This window comes from Emys orbicularis, chromosome 15 (genome assembly GCF_028017835.1).
Source record: "Emys orbicularis isolate rEmyOrb1 chromosome 15, rEmyOrb1.hap1, whole genome shotgun sequence".
In the NCBI taxonomy this organism is placed as follows: domain Eukaryota; kingdom Metazoa; phylum Chordata; order Testudines; family Emydidae; genus Emys; species Emys orbicularis.
In genome coordinates this window covers 9,131,908-9,146,554 of record NC_088697.1, presented here as the reverse complement: position 1 = coordinate 9,146,554, position 14,647 = coordinate 9,131,908, and the positions used below count along the sequence as shown (strand labels likewise).

Below are 14,647 nucleotides of genomic sequence, written 5' to 3'. Positions count from 1 at the left end.
GAAATAATTGGGGGGAGAGATTCCCAGATCTCTAACCTACCCACACACACTTACTGCAGCATCCGCGGACAGATTCACTTTCCAGTGAACAAGGTGAGGTGCAGGGAGAGGAAAAGTCAATTCCTGACTCTCCCTATGCCCTGGGCTGTGGGAGTGTGCTGCCCTGGGGACAATGTCAGGGGAAATCCCCCCAAGTCACTCCTTTTGTTCTGCTCTTGTCTCGTATTTGGTTCCCAGACTTTGTCACTGGGAGGGTTTCAAAATGTCTCAGTTGTTTAGTGCTAGTGGAGTGGGCCGGACCAGTGGAGTAATAAAATGACCAAACATTTCCTCAGAATAGAATCGTAGAACTGTAGGGCTGGAATGAACAATGAGAGGTCATCTAGTCCACCCCCAACACTGAGGTGTTTGTCCAACCTGTCCTTAAAAATCTCCAATGATGGCGATGCCACAACATCCCTTGGTAACGTATTCCAGTACTGAACTAGCCTTCGTCACAACTGAGTCACATGGCTGGCTCAGATTCAATTTGTGATCCACTATAACCCCCAGATCCTTTTGAGTAGTACTGCCCCCTAGCCACTTAGTCCTCCGTTTGTAGTTGTGCATTGGATTTTCCTTCCCTAAAATGTAGTACTTTGCAGAGTGGATACAAAGCAATCTTTTAAAAAAAAATCAAACAATCAGAATTTTTTGATAAAATGCTTTTTGAGGAAAAAACCTATCTAAAGATAGATACCTTTTAAGCTCAAAGATATCTCATCATGGAATAGGGATTATAAATTGTAATTCTATAGTATGAGACAATATAGTCATGTAATGTTTAAGAAAAGTTTTGTAAATGAGTTCCAATAGTTCATGGATTAGGGACCCAAATTTATTGGGTTCCAGGGGCTTCTGTATCGATTATTGAGGTTAATCTTTCTGTCTCCCGAAGGGGGCTCAGTGCTCAATCTAGAACAGTGGTCCCCAACGCGGTGCCCGCGGGTGCCATGGTGCCCGCCGGGGCATCTATGTGTGCCTGCATCCTGGCCGGCGGACGAGCATCCACCGAAATGCCGCCGACAAGCAGCGTCATCCAGAGGCGTCACTAGAGCTACCCTTTGCTCGTTGGGCATGCACACGCCACAGTCTGCTAGAAAGCACTTCCGGCCGCCCCGGCCGCCAAGACTCTAGCAACCCCATCAGGGCTCTGCAATACGAAGGAATGCTAGTTTTAGTTGTCGATGCCCTTCTTCCTCCTGCTCACTGTGCAACCTGAACCCGCCAAACATCTAGGGGGTCAAAAGTGCTCATTTTGAGGGTGTGCCTGAAAGCGACGCCCCAGTCAGCCACCTGGATCCTTCCCGCCTTTTCCTCAACCGCCTCTCTCCCTACCATTTGGCCTGGTCGCAGGTTACGTTGGACCGCTGAATCCTGGACATAATAGCTCGGGGCTATACCCTGCAATTTTTGGCTGCACCTCCCTCCCACTTCCCTGTTCCTTTTCAGGGACCCTTCTCATGAGAAACTCCTCATTCAGGAGGTCGAAAAGCTCCTGGACTTGGCGGCTGTGGAGGAAGTTCCTTGGGAAATATAAGGAAGAGGATTCTACTCCTGCTACTTCCTAATCCAGAAGGCCAAAGGGGGCCTAAGACCCATCCTGGACCTGCATGACCTCAACAAGTCTCTCAAGAAGTTGAAGTTTCGCATGGTCTCTCTGGCCTTCATCATCCCTTCCCTGGATCTGGGAGACTGGTATGCCACACTTGACTTAAAGGATGCTTACTTTGATGTCTACATATTCCTGGGACACAGGCGTTTCCTGTGTTTCATGGTAGCCAGGCACCACTTCCAGTTCACAGCACTGCCCTTTGGCCTGTCCTCGGCTCCCAGAGTGTTCACAAAATGTGTGACACCAGTGGCAGCTTACCTGACATATTGAGGAGTCCAGATCTTCCCTTATCTCGACTACTGGCTCATCAAGGGCAGGTCTCCGGGGCAGGTGCAAAGGAGCCTTGATCTGGTGCGCTCCACCTGCAATGACCTGGGCCTGCTAATAAACACAGAAAAGTCCACATTGATGCCAGTCCAATGCATAGAATTTATTAGAGCGGTTCTCGATGACTCCTGGGCTAGGGCCTGCTTTCCAGAGGTGCTTTTTTGGGCCATGTTGGACCTGATTTCCCACTTAAAGAGCCACCTTCTCACCACAGCCCACATGTGCCTGTGACTTCATCTGCGGCCTCTGCAAGCATGGCTGGCCTCGGTCTATATCCCCAGCAGGCACGCCCTGGACCGAGTCGTCACGGTGCTGAGCCACATCCTCTCGTCCCTGGACTGAGGGCTGGATCCCAAGTCGGTGCTGCAAGGAGTTCCCTTCATGACCACATCTCCGTCGCTCACCCTGGTCTTGGACATGCAGGTCCTGACAGACAATACCGCCGCAATGTATTACATCAGCAGACAGGGCAGTGCCAGGTCTTCAGCCCTTTGTTTGGAGGTGCTCAGAGGTGCTCAGCCTCTGAGACTTTTGTGTGCAGCATGCCATTGATCTGGTAGCCGCCCACCTGCCTGGAACCAAGAACATCCTGGCAGATCATCTCAGCAGGACGTTCTCGTCTCGCCATGAACAGTCACTCCATCCGGAAGTGGACAACCTAATCCCACATAGGTTGGGGACGCCGCAGGTGGACCTGTTTGCATGTAGGCAGAACAGAAAGTGCCACGTGTTCTGTTCTCTGCAGGGAAGGGACAAAAGCTCCCTGTGAGACCCCTTCTTGATTCAGTGGTCAGGAGCGCTGATATATGCCTTTGCGCCGGTGCCTTTAATCCACGAGGTCCTGCTAAAGATGATGCAAAACAAAGCAAATGTCATCCTCATAACCCCCTCATAGCCTCGCCAACACTGGTTTGGCAGGCTGTTGAGTCTTTCAGCAGCCACCCCACTGCAACTGCCTCTTTGGCCGGATCTGCTGTCCCAGAACCACGGCAATCTGCTGCATCTGTTCCTGGTGACGCTGCACCTGATAGCTTGGCTTCTGCATGGCTAAGTATGGACGAATGGCAGTGCTCTGATGGTGTCCAGCAGATCCTGCTGGGCAGCAGGAAACCTTCCACCATGGCTACCTATATGGCAAAGTGGAAGCAGTTCACGTGTTGGGCCTCTGATTGACACATTTGCACTGAAGAGGCCCTGCTGCAGCACATCCTGGACCTTTGCTGCATCTTAAGCTCCAGGACCTGTTGCTATCTTTCTTCAGGGTACACCCAGCGGCCATTTCGTCATTCCACCCTCCGCTTCAAGGCAGGACCTGGGGATTACAGTGGATGAGAAGCTGGATATGAATCAGCAGTGTGCTCTTCTTAGCAACAAGATGGCATATTGGGCTGCATTAGTAGGAACATTGCCAGCAGATCAAGGGAAGTAATTATTCCCTTCTATATGGCACTGGTGAGGCCACATCTGGAGCATTGTGTCCAGTTTTGGGTCCCCCACTACAGAAAGAATATTGCCAAATTGGAGAGAGTCCAGCAGAGGGCAACGAAAATTATTAGGGTGCTGGGGCACATGACTTACGAGGAGAGGCTGAGGGAACTGGGATTGTTTAGTCTGCAGAAGAGAAGAGTGAGGGGGGATATGATAGCAACCTTCAACTGCCTGAAGGGGGGTTCCAAAGAGGATGGAGCTTGGCTGTTCTCAGTGGTGGCAGATGACAGAACAAGGAGCAATGGTCTCTAGTTGCAGTGAGGGAGGTCTAGGTTGGATATTAGGAAACACTATTTCACTACGAAGGTGGTGAAGCACTGGAATGGCCTACCTAGGGAAGTGGTGGAATCTCCATCCTTAGAGGTTTTTAAGGCCTGGCTTGACAAAGCCCTGGCTGGGATGATTTAGTTGATGTTGGACTAGATGACCTCCTGAAGTCTCTTCCAACCCTAAAAAAAGAAAAAGGTCTTCGCCGATTCCATGATGGTGTGCAGTTCTTGAAAGGTCTGGAGCACCTCTACCCTCATGTCCAGGACCTTGTCCCCCTCGGGACGTGACTCTTATGCTGTCAAGGCTCATGGGTCCCCACTTTGAACCCTTTGCTTCCTGCTCCCTCCTCCTTCTCTCCTGGAAGATCTCCTTCTTGGTCGCTGTAACTTTGGCCCGTAGGGTGTCCGACATCAGGACACTCACATCAGAGCCCTGATAGCATTTCTCCATTGTTGCAATGTCCTGGTTGAAATCGCTCGCCGTGTTCGTCGCTCACTGCTCCGCAGTTCGGTGGAAAAAAATCTAGATGAGAGTGCAAAAAATGTATCTTTAGTGACATGTTGCAACCAAGGCTTTTGTATGCCTTGAGGAGGTTTTCCACCAACAACCTGTAGTTGTCTGCCTTGTTGTTTCCGAGAAAATTTATTGCCACTAACTGGAAGGCTTTCCATGCCGTCTTTTCCTTGCTACACAGTGCATGGTCAAATGCATCATCTCGAAGAAGTTCACGAATCTGAGGACCAACAAAGACATCTTCCTTTATCTTAGCTTCACTTAACCTTGGAAATTTTCCACGGAGGTACTTGAAAGCTGCTTGTGTTTTGTCAATGGCCTTGACAAAGTTCTTCATCAGACCCAGCTTGATGTGTAAGGGTGGTAACAAAATCTTCCTTGATTCAACAAGTGGTGGATGCTGAACACTTTTCCTCCCAGGCTCCAATGACTGTCCGAGTGGCCAATCTTTCTTGATGTAGTGGGAATCTCTTGCACGACTATCCCATTCACAGAGAAAACAGCAGTACTTTGTGTATCCAGTCTGCAGACCAAGCAAGAGAGCAACAACCTTCAAATCACCACAAAGCTGCCACTGATGTTGGTCATAGTTTATGCACCTCAAAAGTTGTTTCATGTTCTCATAGGTTTCCTTCATATGGACTGCATGACCAACTGGAATTGATGGCAAAACATTGCCATTATGCAGTAAAACAGCTTTAAGACTCGTCTTCGATGAATCAATGAACAGTCTCCACTCATCTGGATCGTGAACGATGTTGAAGGCTGCCATCACACCATCGATGTTGTTGCAGGCTACAAGATCACCTTCCATGAAGAAGAATGGGACAAGAGCCTTTTGACGGTCACGGAACATGGAAACCCTAACATCACCTGCCAGGAGATTCCACTGCTGTAGTCTGGAGCCCAACAGCTCTGCCTTACTCTTGGGTAGTTCCAAATCCCTGACAAGGTCATTCAGTTCACCTTGTGTTATGAAGTGTGGTTCAGAGGAGGAGGATGGGAGAAAATGTGGGTCCTGTGACATTGATGGTTCAGGACCAGAAGTTTCATCCTCTTCCTCATCTGACTCAAGTGAGAATGATTCTGGTGCATCAGGAACCGGCAGTCCTTCTCCGTGGGGTACTGGGCGTATAGCTGATGGAATGTTTGGATAATGCACAGTCCACTTTTTCTTCCTTGACACACCTTTCCCAACTGGAGGCACCATGGCAGAAGTAACAATTGCTGGTATGATCTGTTGGCTCTCTCCAAATCATTGGCACTGCAAAAGGCATAGATTTCCTTTTCCTGTTCAACCACTGGTGTAGATTTGTTGCACAAGTGTTGCAGCATATGTGTGGGGCCCACCTCTTGTCCTGATCTCCAATTTTGCAGCCAAAATAAAGGTGATAGGCTTTCTTAACCATAGTGGTTATACTGCGCTTTTGTGAAGCAAAAGTCACTTCACCACAAACATAGCAGAAGTTATCTGCACTGTTCACACAAGTACGAGGCATCTCTGCTCACTTTGGCTAAACAGAAATGTGTCCCTTTGCAAAATCAAACACTGACAAATAAGAGAGCACGACACTTTATGATTTCTAGAGCTGATATAGGGCAATTTGTTCAGCAGAGTGATGTAAGCTTCGTTATGATTGCATCATCCATGACTTCTAGGAATAACATGATGCAATTCATATCATGTATGACGCAATACCAGCTTCAGATTGCATCATTCATTGTTTTGCCTAAAAAGCAAGTACTGTCCAAACCCAGTCATAGATTTATTCATAGATCCAGTCAAAGATGTATTTTAGTCATTTCTGGTTTAAATGGAGATCCCTTCCCTTTATAACTCACTTATCCTCCGCCATTCCCAAGTCAAGGGTCGTATATACTGACCCAATAGCATATCTTGAAAACTAGAGCCAATCAACAATTTTAAGCATCATTTTCGTTCTCAGTGACCCAGAATTAGTAAAGTTTGACTACATTTATTTCAGAAGCATTTTGGCTGTAGAGCAGTGTAATAAGACAGAAAATATCATATTGCCTCTATATAAATCCATGGTACACCTACATCTCGAATACTGCGTGCAGATGTGGTCGCCCCATCTCAAAGAAGTTTACTTGAGCAAACAGGAGATATTTGACACTGTGCGATACTGCTCCTGTGCTCTGTTCCCAAAGTGTTCTGCAGCAGGGGAGGGTCTCTGGTAGTGTGTGTGTCACTGGCATATTGGGGTGATGCTAAAACAGGACAGAGTAGAAGTGGCATTGTGGGGCTGGCGTGAACTTTATCTCTTCATGTCCCCTTCCAAGAACCGAGGGGACAGGAACCCTTACCCAGCGAGGTCACATTCTCATAGTTCTCCTGCATGACATCCCAGTAGAGGGCTCTCTGAACGGTGTCCAGCAGAGCCCACTCTTCCCTGGTGAAATAAAAAGCCACTTCCTCGAAGGTCACTGGCCCCTGAAAGAGCAAGAGTCCAACAGTCTGGTGGTGATGGGCACTATCTGGACAGGATTGTCTTCCCAACAGCCCAATACCATCTTATTTCAGTGTGACTGGTTTGGGATGTGATGATGTGACCGTTCGCTTCCCAGCTTATGGCTTCCCCTGCTGCTTAGCCAAAGGCCTTAGCCTGAGAACAAGGCCTCAGACTCTCCCAGTGAGAGAAGGCCCATACACAGGCGGACTGTGATTTTGATTCTTTGTTTTTATAGCCCTGTAACTAGCTAAGTGATAAAAATACACCTAAGTTCTTAAAGCATAGACTTTACAGGCAGGCCTGAATATCTATATTCTAACAGTGGGTTCTACCCCTTCCCCCATTCTGTGTCTGCCTTATCTATTTAGATTGTAAATTCTTCAGGGCATGGGCCATCTACTATTCTGGGTTTGGACTTTGCCTAGCACAATGGGGACCCACTGTTAGTTGGTCCTTAGGCACTAAGGTAATGAATATGATTTACAATAATAACAACTCTCCTGCCACTTTGAGCCAAGGAAGCTGGTCTTGGGATGTAACTGCTTAAAAATGAGCTGGGGTTAAAACCATGAAATATTCTTTGTGACAAGTATCACACAAATGCCATGGACCTCCCTTGTTTTCTTTGCCTTGAGTAGGGTTTCCAGTTTCCAAACCTGATGTGATCTCGCAGCTGGAATGAGGGGAAGAGCCGTGGGTCCCGGCCCTCCAGGGCTCTGAGAAAGAAGTGCTCCCGAGAGCTGCCTGCACAGGTAGGGAATTGGTTAAACCAAATCAAAAACTGTCTGTGAATACAGGAAATATTTGGAATGCCCTACAAAGGCCTTGTGAGCTCTCCAAGTTCAGAACTGTTCCCTGCAGATGTGGAATCACTAGTCAGAGGTCACTCATGGCTTCCCACCTTTCCTGACTGACAACTGGCAGCAGGTCCTTCCCCGTCTCACTTTCCCCTGAGAGTTCTGGTGAGACGCGGACGCAGAACTGATCCCTTCCTCTCTCTCCTCTGGGGAAAATCCGCTCCTGATAGGTTTGATCTCTCCTGAACATATTTTTGGTTTGTTCATCCCTTTTTCCATTCTTCTCTTTGAGATTTCCTTTCTCTATGGTGCAGGTAGTGACCTATGTCTGAATTCTCTCTGTCTCCCATCAGGTGTTGGGATGGTGAGTGAGAATAAGGAGGCGAAACCCCAGCAGGAAGATGCTGACCAAGTGGAACCACATGATACATTATCAGGAAGATCCAAAGGCAATGTTTCCAGGAGTTGTGCACTCCCAGAAAAAGCAAAAGCCTGTGAGACTCAGCAGATGCCAGAGGAAAACTTGAGGAGCGTCTCAGACCTTATTACACGTGAGAGAATCAACTTGCAAGAGACACGCTACATATGCCATGAGTGTGGGAAAAGCTTCAGTGGGAGCTCTCACCTTCTCAGACATCAGGGAATCCACAGAGGAGAGAGACCCTACACATGTTCTGAGTGCGGGAATAGCTTCAATCAGAACTATACCCTCATCAGACATTGGAGAACCCACACTGGAGAGAAACCCTACACGTGCTCTGAGTGTGGGAAAAGCTTCAATCAGAGCTCAAACCTTATCAGACATAGGAAAATCCACACAGGTGAGAAACCTTATGGATGCTCTGAGTGTGGGAAACGCTTCATTCATACTTCAGCCCTCATCTCACATCAGAAAATCCACGCAGGAGAGACACCCTACTTATGCTCTGAGTGTGGGAAAAGCTTCAATAATAGATCTGACCTGATCACACATCGTAGAATCCACACAGGAGAGAAACCCTACACGTGCTCTGAGTGCGGGAAAAGCTTCAATCAGAGCTCAATCCTTACTAGACATCAGAAAATCCACATGAGAGAGAACTGTAATAAATGCCTTGACTAGGGCTGGCCAAAGACTTTTCTTTAAAAAAAATCACATTTGCTGATTCCCACAGAGTGATCTTTGCACCATCTTCATTGTGGTCGCTCAGCTCCCCCAGATGAGTTGCCTGCTTCTGCCTTTTTCAACTCACCCTTCTTTGGGGTCAGTCCTGTGATCTTTTCTATCAACTCCTTTCCTTTTGAGTCGTAGGAGTGTGTCCCTCTAGCCAGGAATGTTCATCAGCTCCAGGTGGGAGAGAGAGATTTGATCCCAACAAGCTACACTGAGGCAAAAACTACCTGGGCCTTACAGCCACTAGGACTGTACATGGTGTTGGCTGCTCAAGGTAGTGATCTTGGTGTAAAAAGACAATTATAGTTGTAGTGCAGATGCAGCCCAGGTGCAGTGGTTGGCATTAGCTTTCCCCTTGACCTGACCTAAACTCCATCACTTTTCCTAGTCTAAACAAACCCTGAGCATCACGGTTATACTGTTCCCCCATTTCAAAGCAATTGTTAGTAATCAGTGACAATGAAATTAAACATGAAGTTAATTAGTGTAATGTAAGAGGCTGATCTGTGATAACTTTCAGTGTTACAGTATGATTCAGGTTTTCTTCTAGTTCTCTCCCTGCCCCCTCCTACTCTATCGGAAATGGTGGCTAATCCTGCAATTAAAACCTCACTGCAAAGGAATTAGAATGGGGGAATATGTGAGAGAAATAGCATGCACGAGAATAGAGACCCAGTGTGGCCTGTAATTATTTCTATTTAGAATGGAATTTATTTTGATAAATTTTAAAATAAATCTTCTGTTAAGAGGAAAATTACTTGAGACAAGATGTGTAACCTTTTACCCATCCCGTACAGTGCTGATGTGTTTTTGTTTGTTTAAACAGTCTCTCCGACGGTGGTTGCTTTTTAATAAAAGAATCGTTTTGGTTTGAAAGCAATCCTTATTCCATTAATTGAAAGCAGACAGAGCCCTGCAAAGCAACAGGCAATTTTCTTAAGCCTTCATAGTGCATTGTCTGCACCAATAACAATCCCCTCCTAGCATTACAAGCACTGCACTCCCATGCATAGCAACAAATATTAGTGGCTTTCAGCTTCAAATTGCTGCCTCAAGGTATCCCTGATCCTTATGGCCCTGTGCTCCGCCCCTCTAATAGCCCTGGTCTCTGGCTGTTCAAATTCAGCCTCCAGGTACTGAGCCTCAGTGGTCCAGCCCTGAGTGAAGCTTTCGCCCTTCCCTCCACAAATAAATGGCCAAAAGCACACTCAACAGTCACTCTGCACTTGCTCAGCCTGTTGTTGAGCCGCTCCTTGCTGCTGTCAAGGTGCCCCATGCATGGCTTCATAAGCCACAGCACTAAGGGGTAGGCAGGGTCTCTCAGGATCACAATGGGCATTTTGACTTCCCCTACGGTGATCTGCTCTGGGAAGAAAGTCTCTGCTTCCAGCTTCCTGAACAGGCCAGTGTTCTGAAAGATGTGTGTGTCATGCACCTTACCGGCCCAGCCTGCATTAATGTCCATGAAATGCCCACGGTGATCCACAAGTGCCTGGAGAACCATAGAGAAGTACCCCTTCTGATTAATGTACTCCATGACAAGGTGGTATAGGGCTAGAATTGGAATATGCGTGCTATCTATTGCCCCTCTGCAGTTAGGGAAGCCCATTTGTGCAAAGCCATCCACAATGTCACACAAGTTGCCCTGTGTCACAGTCTTTCGGAGCAGGATGCAATTAATGGCCCTGCACACTTTTGTCAACACATGTCCAACGGTCGACTTTCCCACCTCAAACTGATTAGCGACCGATTGGTAGCAGTGTGGAGTAGCCAGCTTCCACACTGCAGTTGCCACGCACTTCTCCAATAACAAGGCAGCTCTCATTCTCATGTCCTTGCACTGCAGGGCTGGGGCGAGCTCATCACAGAGTCCCATGAATGTGTCTTTCCTCACCCGAAAGCTCTGCAGCCACTGCTCGTCATCCCAGACATGCATCACGATGTGATCCCACCACTCGGTGGTTGTTTCCTGAGCCCAAAAGCGGCATTCCACTGTGGTCAGCACCTCCGTGAATGCCACAAGCAATCTCCTGTCATAGCTACTACATGTGGTGTGCTACTATGCATAGCGAGATCAATGTTGTACTCCGCTTGCCTTTGTAGTTTAAAGAATAACTCTGCCACTCGTGATGTGTTAGTAAGAGCGAGCAGCATATTGGTCAACAGTGCGGGATCCATTCCTGCTGCCCGAAGAAGCAGAGTGCGCAGTACACAAACCATTGAAAGATGGCGCCAAATGTGAATGGAAGCACAGGGATTGCTGGGATGTGAATCAATGCATCACCCTGCATTGGGACAGGACCCAGGATGCCCCGTGACCCCCTCTGCCTTCCCACAACTCTTAGCGGCAGAAGAGGAAGAGATGCTCAGTGAGATACTGAGTGCACTGCTCTGAATACTGCTGCAAGTGTGAACACGCTATTGCACAGGCAGCTGACAGTGTGAACACACAATAGCGGTTTCCCTTCAGGGCTCTCTGAGCGGCACTGTAACTCCCAGCACTGTAATTCTGCCAATGTAGACATAGCCTCAGAGAGACTGACTGCCAGGATCCCAGGACTGATCCTCTTTGGGGAATGAAGCACAACGGCAACAGGCTATGCACCCTGCACTAGTCTCCCTGTACCTGCAAAGACTGCTAGCCCAACGTGCTGGAGCATCTATGCCATTACCTGGTTCCTAAACTGCAGCTACAGTTCCTACCTCAGGTGAATCCAAAGACCGAGAGGTGCAGAGATCCAACCCCTTATAATCTTAGAAACGTTTTGTTCCTTTTTCTATTTTTTGTCCCTGTTTCTTTTTATGAACTTCGAGACCTCCCAGCCTTTCTATTAGATTGGGGTGTAACAATGCGGCTCAGTGGGGGTGAGTGTGTGAACACCTCTGAAATCTACAAAGAGAAGATGCTAGGAAGAATAGTTCCCCAAATCCTAATAGCCTTAAAACTCTGTCCTATGAAATGACTGAATGCATGCTCCTCACTCCTCCTGTACCCCCAGCCCCTGTCCCAGCCCAGATCCTGCTCCCAGCACCCAAACTCCCTCCCAGAACCTGCACCCCAACTCCCTCCCAGAGCCTCCACCCGCTCCCGCTGCACCCCCTGCCATTCCCAAACACCCTCCCAGAACCTGCACCCCAGCACAGAGCCTGTACCCAAACTCCATCCCAGAGCCTATACCCCTCACCCCCACCCCCTGTCCCAGCCCAGAGCCTGCACCCAGCACCCAAAATCCATGGCAGAACCTGCACCCAAGAGCCCCTCCCCCACCCAAACTGCCTCCCAGAGTCTTAGGTGGGGGGTGGAGTTTGGGGGGGCAGGCTCTGGGCATTCTGGGCACCACCAACATTTCTACAAACCTGCCACCCCTGTTGTCTACTGCACTCCTTGGTTCTCTCCAGCTACTCCCTCTCTAGAGACTTTTTTCTATCCCATCTCTCCTCCTCTTCTGTGCTCTCTCTTTCCCTGCTCCCCTTTGTTTTCTATGGGACCTGGCCCCATAGTTCTATGTTGTGCAATATCATGTTTAACTTTCCAAATCAACTGGGGCCTGGAGAATATTCCCAGGTGGTTGTCCCCTATATAGATTGCAGTGATCTGTGGTGTGTCCTCATGGGGAACCAGTTCACAAAAAAGAACCAGGAGCTGGTCCCAGTGCATCCCCCATCTGCTGTGTGGAGAGAAAATTGCCTCCAGGCCAAGGCCCAGCTGCAAACCCCTTGCTGAATTACAGGCTGTCTTGGAAGCCCACTGCACAATGCTGTGTCCACAAATTCATATCCCCAGCCATAGGTGTACTTCCATATAATCTAAGTAAGAGACATGGGGAAGGAAGCAAACAGGGTTAAAACCTGTGGTGCTTATGGCCCACCACATGCATTGACCTCCCCTCAGGCAGGGGACTTATAGGCCCCTCTGCCAGTTCGTGGTGGCAGCAACAAGGGCAGGGTTCAATGTCTAGGGAGGAGAGCAGGAGAGACCGAGGAGGAGAGAGAGTCCCGAGAGAGGACGCAGCTGGAGGGAAGCAATGAATGCAGTGTGCAAACCGACCAGCTGAGGGTCTCATAGGAGTCCCGAAATGACAGCCACTGCAGGTCCAATGATGTAATGGTCAGCCTTCTGGACTCTGAATCCTGCCATCTGAGTTCAAATCCCAGTGGGACCTCCGGGTGCTGTGTTGGTTTGCTGTAAAACCTTGGAGCTCAATGTGCTTGATTTCCTTCTTCCTAAGTGCACCAAAGTGAGTTTTTTCCTTCCTGTTGAGTGACCGATGCCCGCTAGGGATTTGGTCTGGCTGATTCAACAGGCTGGCTGCTATAGGTTGGGACCCTAGAATTTAACAATCTGGCAAGAGATTCCAGTGGGTTGACCTAATGGTTGTGTTTCTTGCTGCTTCACCTGATGCCCACAAGTTTGGTCCTTGTACCTGCAGCTGCCACGCACTTCCTCTTGCTCACATGGCACTTAAGAGAAGCTGTTCCAGGGCCAGTCTTAATAGTCAGGGAAAGGCAGGAGGGAGAGAGTCCCAGGCTGGAGCCCAGCACACCTTTCCTCCTCTGGGCCCTAGAGCAGAGGCAGCTGTTGCTGACAGCTCTAAGGAAAGGCTTAAATGCCACAGAGCAACCGGGGGCAGGGCAAGAGGAGGGGAGGACCATGCCCATGTGTGAATTCAGAGAGTAGTTGATATCCACTCTACATACACATTGATAAAAGTGAGCAGATACTACGTTGCTGAATGATAAATTTGATAGACTATTAAAGAGCACATCTTTATGTAAATGATACCCAGAAATTGCTGATATCAATATCAACTGTCAATTTCCCTGTATAAGCAGACATCCATAGAAATATCAATATTTGGCCTTATAGGAACTATGAGGCTTCCCTCTACCACAAATAAAGGAGAAATGTTGTCATGTTTTACATAAATTTTCACCTTACAGATAACCTACATGTTTCTCACTGTCCTGAGTTCCACAGGACATGGGGAAGCTCTAGGAAATGGCTCCCCTGGGGATCATGTATTACATGGATCCAAAGGCTGGGGGAAGCCAGACTCAACCTGCAGCCAGGAATACCAATTCCTAGAAGCTCCCTCCTATAGAGAACTCAACTGAAGGGTTGTGAAGAAGCTGGATTTTAGGGATTTTTGGCTGAGTGCTTAATGCGATGGATCAGAAATTCATTGGGGTGTCCCCACACAGGTGGAAATGCTCCTATGAAACTTCCTGACACACACACACACACACACACACACACACACACACACACTTCAAGAAAATCCTTGCAAGAAGTCAAAAGTGCTTGCTGGATCTCACAGCTCTGCTTGATAGAATCCAAACACCAGCTGAACTTGTCAGGCATAGATGGGTGCTGGCAGGGAGTCAGGTGTGGGATGGTTTAAATTACACAGACAGGCACTAGTGACAAAGAACCAGAATGTGTGGGAGTGTAAAGCTGGTTGGTCAATGTTACAGTCCCCTCCCAACTGACATTGTCTGTCTACGAGAGGTGCAAATCTCATCTCTAATATGGCACATTCTGCCGAACGTGAGAGGTACCTTCATTTATGCTCCATGAGGTTTGATCTCTGTTTTGTGCACTGTGTTTGTGAATGAAAATTATAGACTACTATATTAAAAAAAAAAAATGCATCAGCACATGTGATTGACCCAGCCACGGACAATAACAGAAATGCCAATGAGTTGAAGGTAATGACGTTCCTCTGTACTAGACAGGGACTGGCTACAGAGGCCTTGGCTACACTTTCAGATGTACAGCGCTGTGAGTTAAACCTGACTTCGTGCAGCTGAGTAGGGAAAAGCGCTGCAGTCTGTCCACACTGACAGCTGACAGCACAGTGGTGTGGCCACATTTGCGGCAATTGCAGCGCAATTGGGAGCGGTGCATTATGGGCAGCTATCCCACAGAGCACCTCTTCCTATTCTGGCGCCATGGGTTGTAGGAAGGGGG

The 14,647-nt window shown here is 48.2% G+C and overlaps 1 pseudogene; it reads left to right on the top strand.

Moving 5' to 3' along the window:
• LOC135889359 (zinc finger protein 850-like) overlaps window positions 1-14,647 on the top strand; it is a 452,984-nt pseudogene that overhangs the window by 587 nt on the left and 437,750 nt on the right.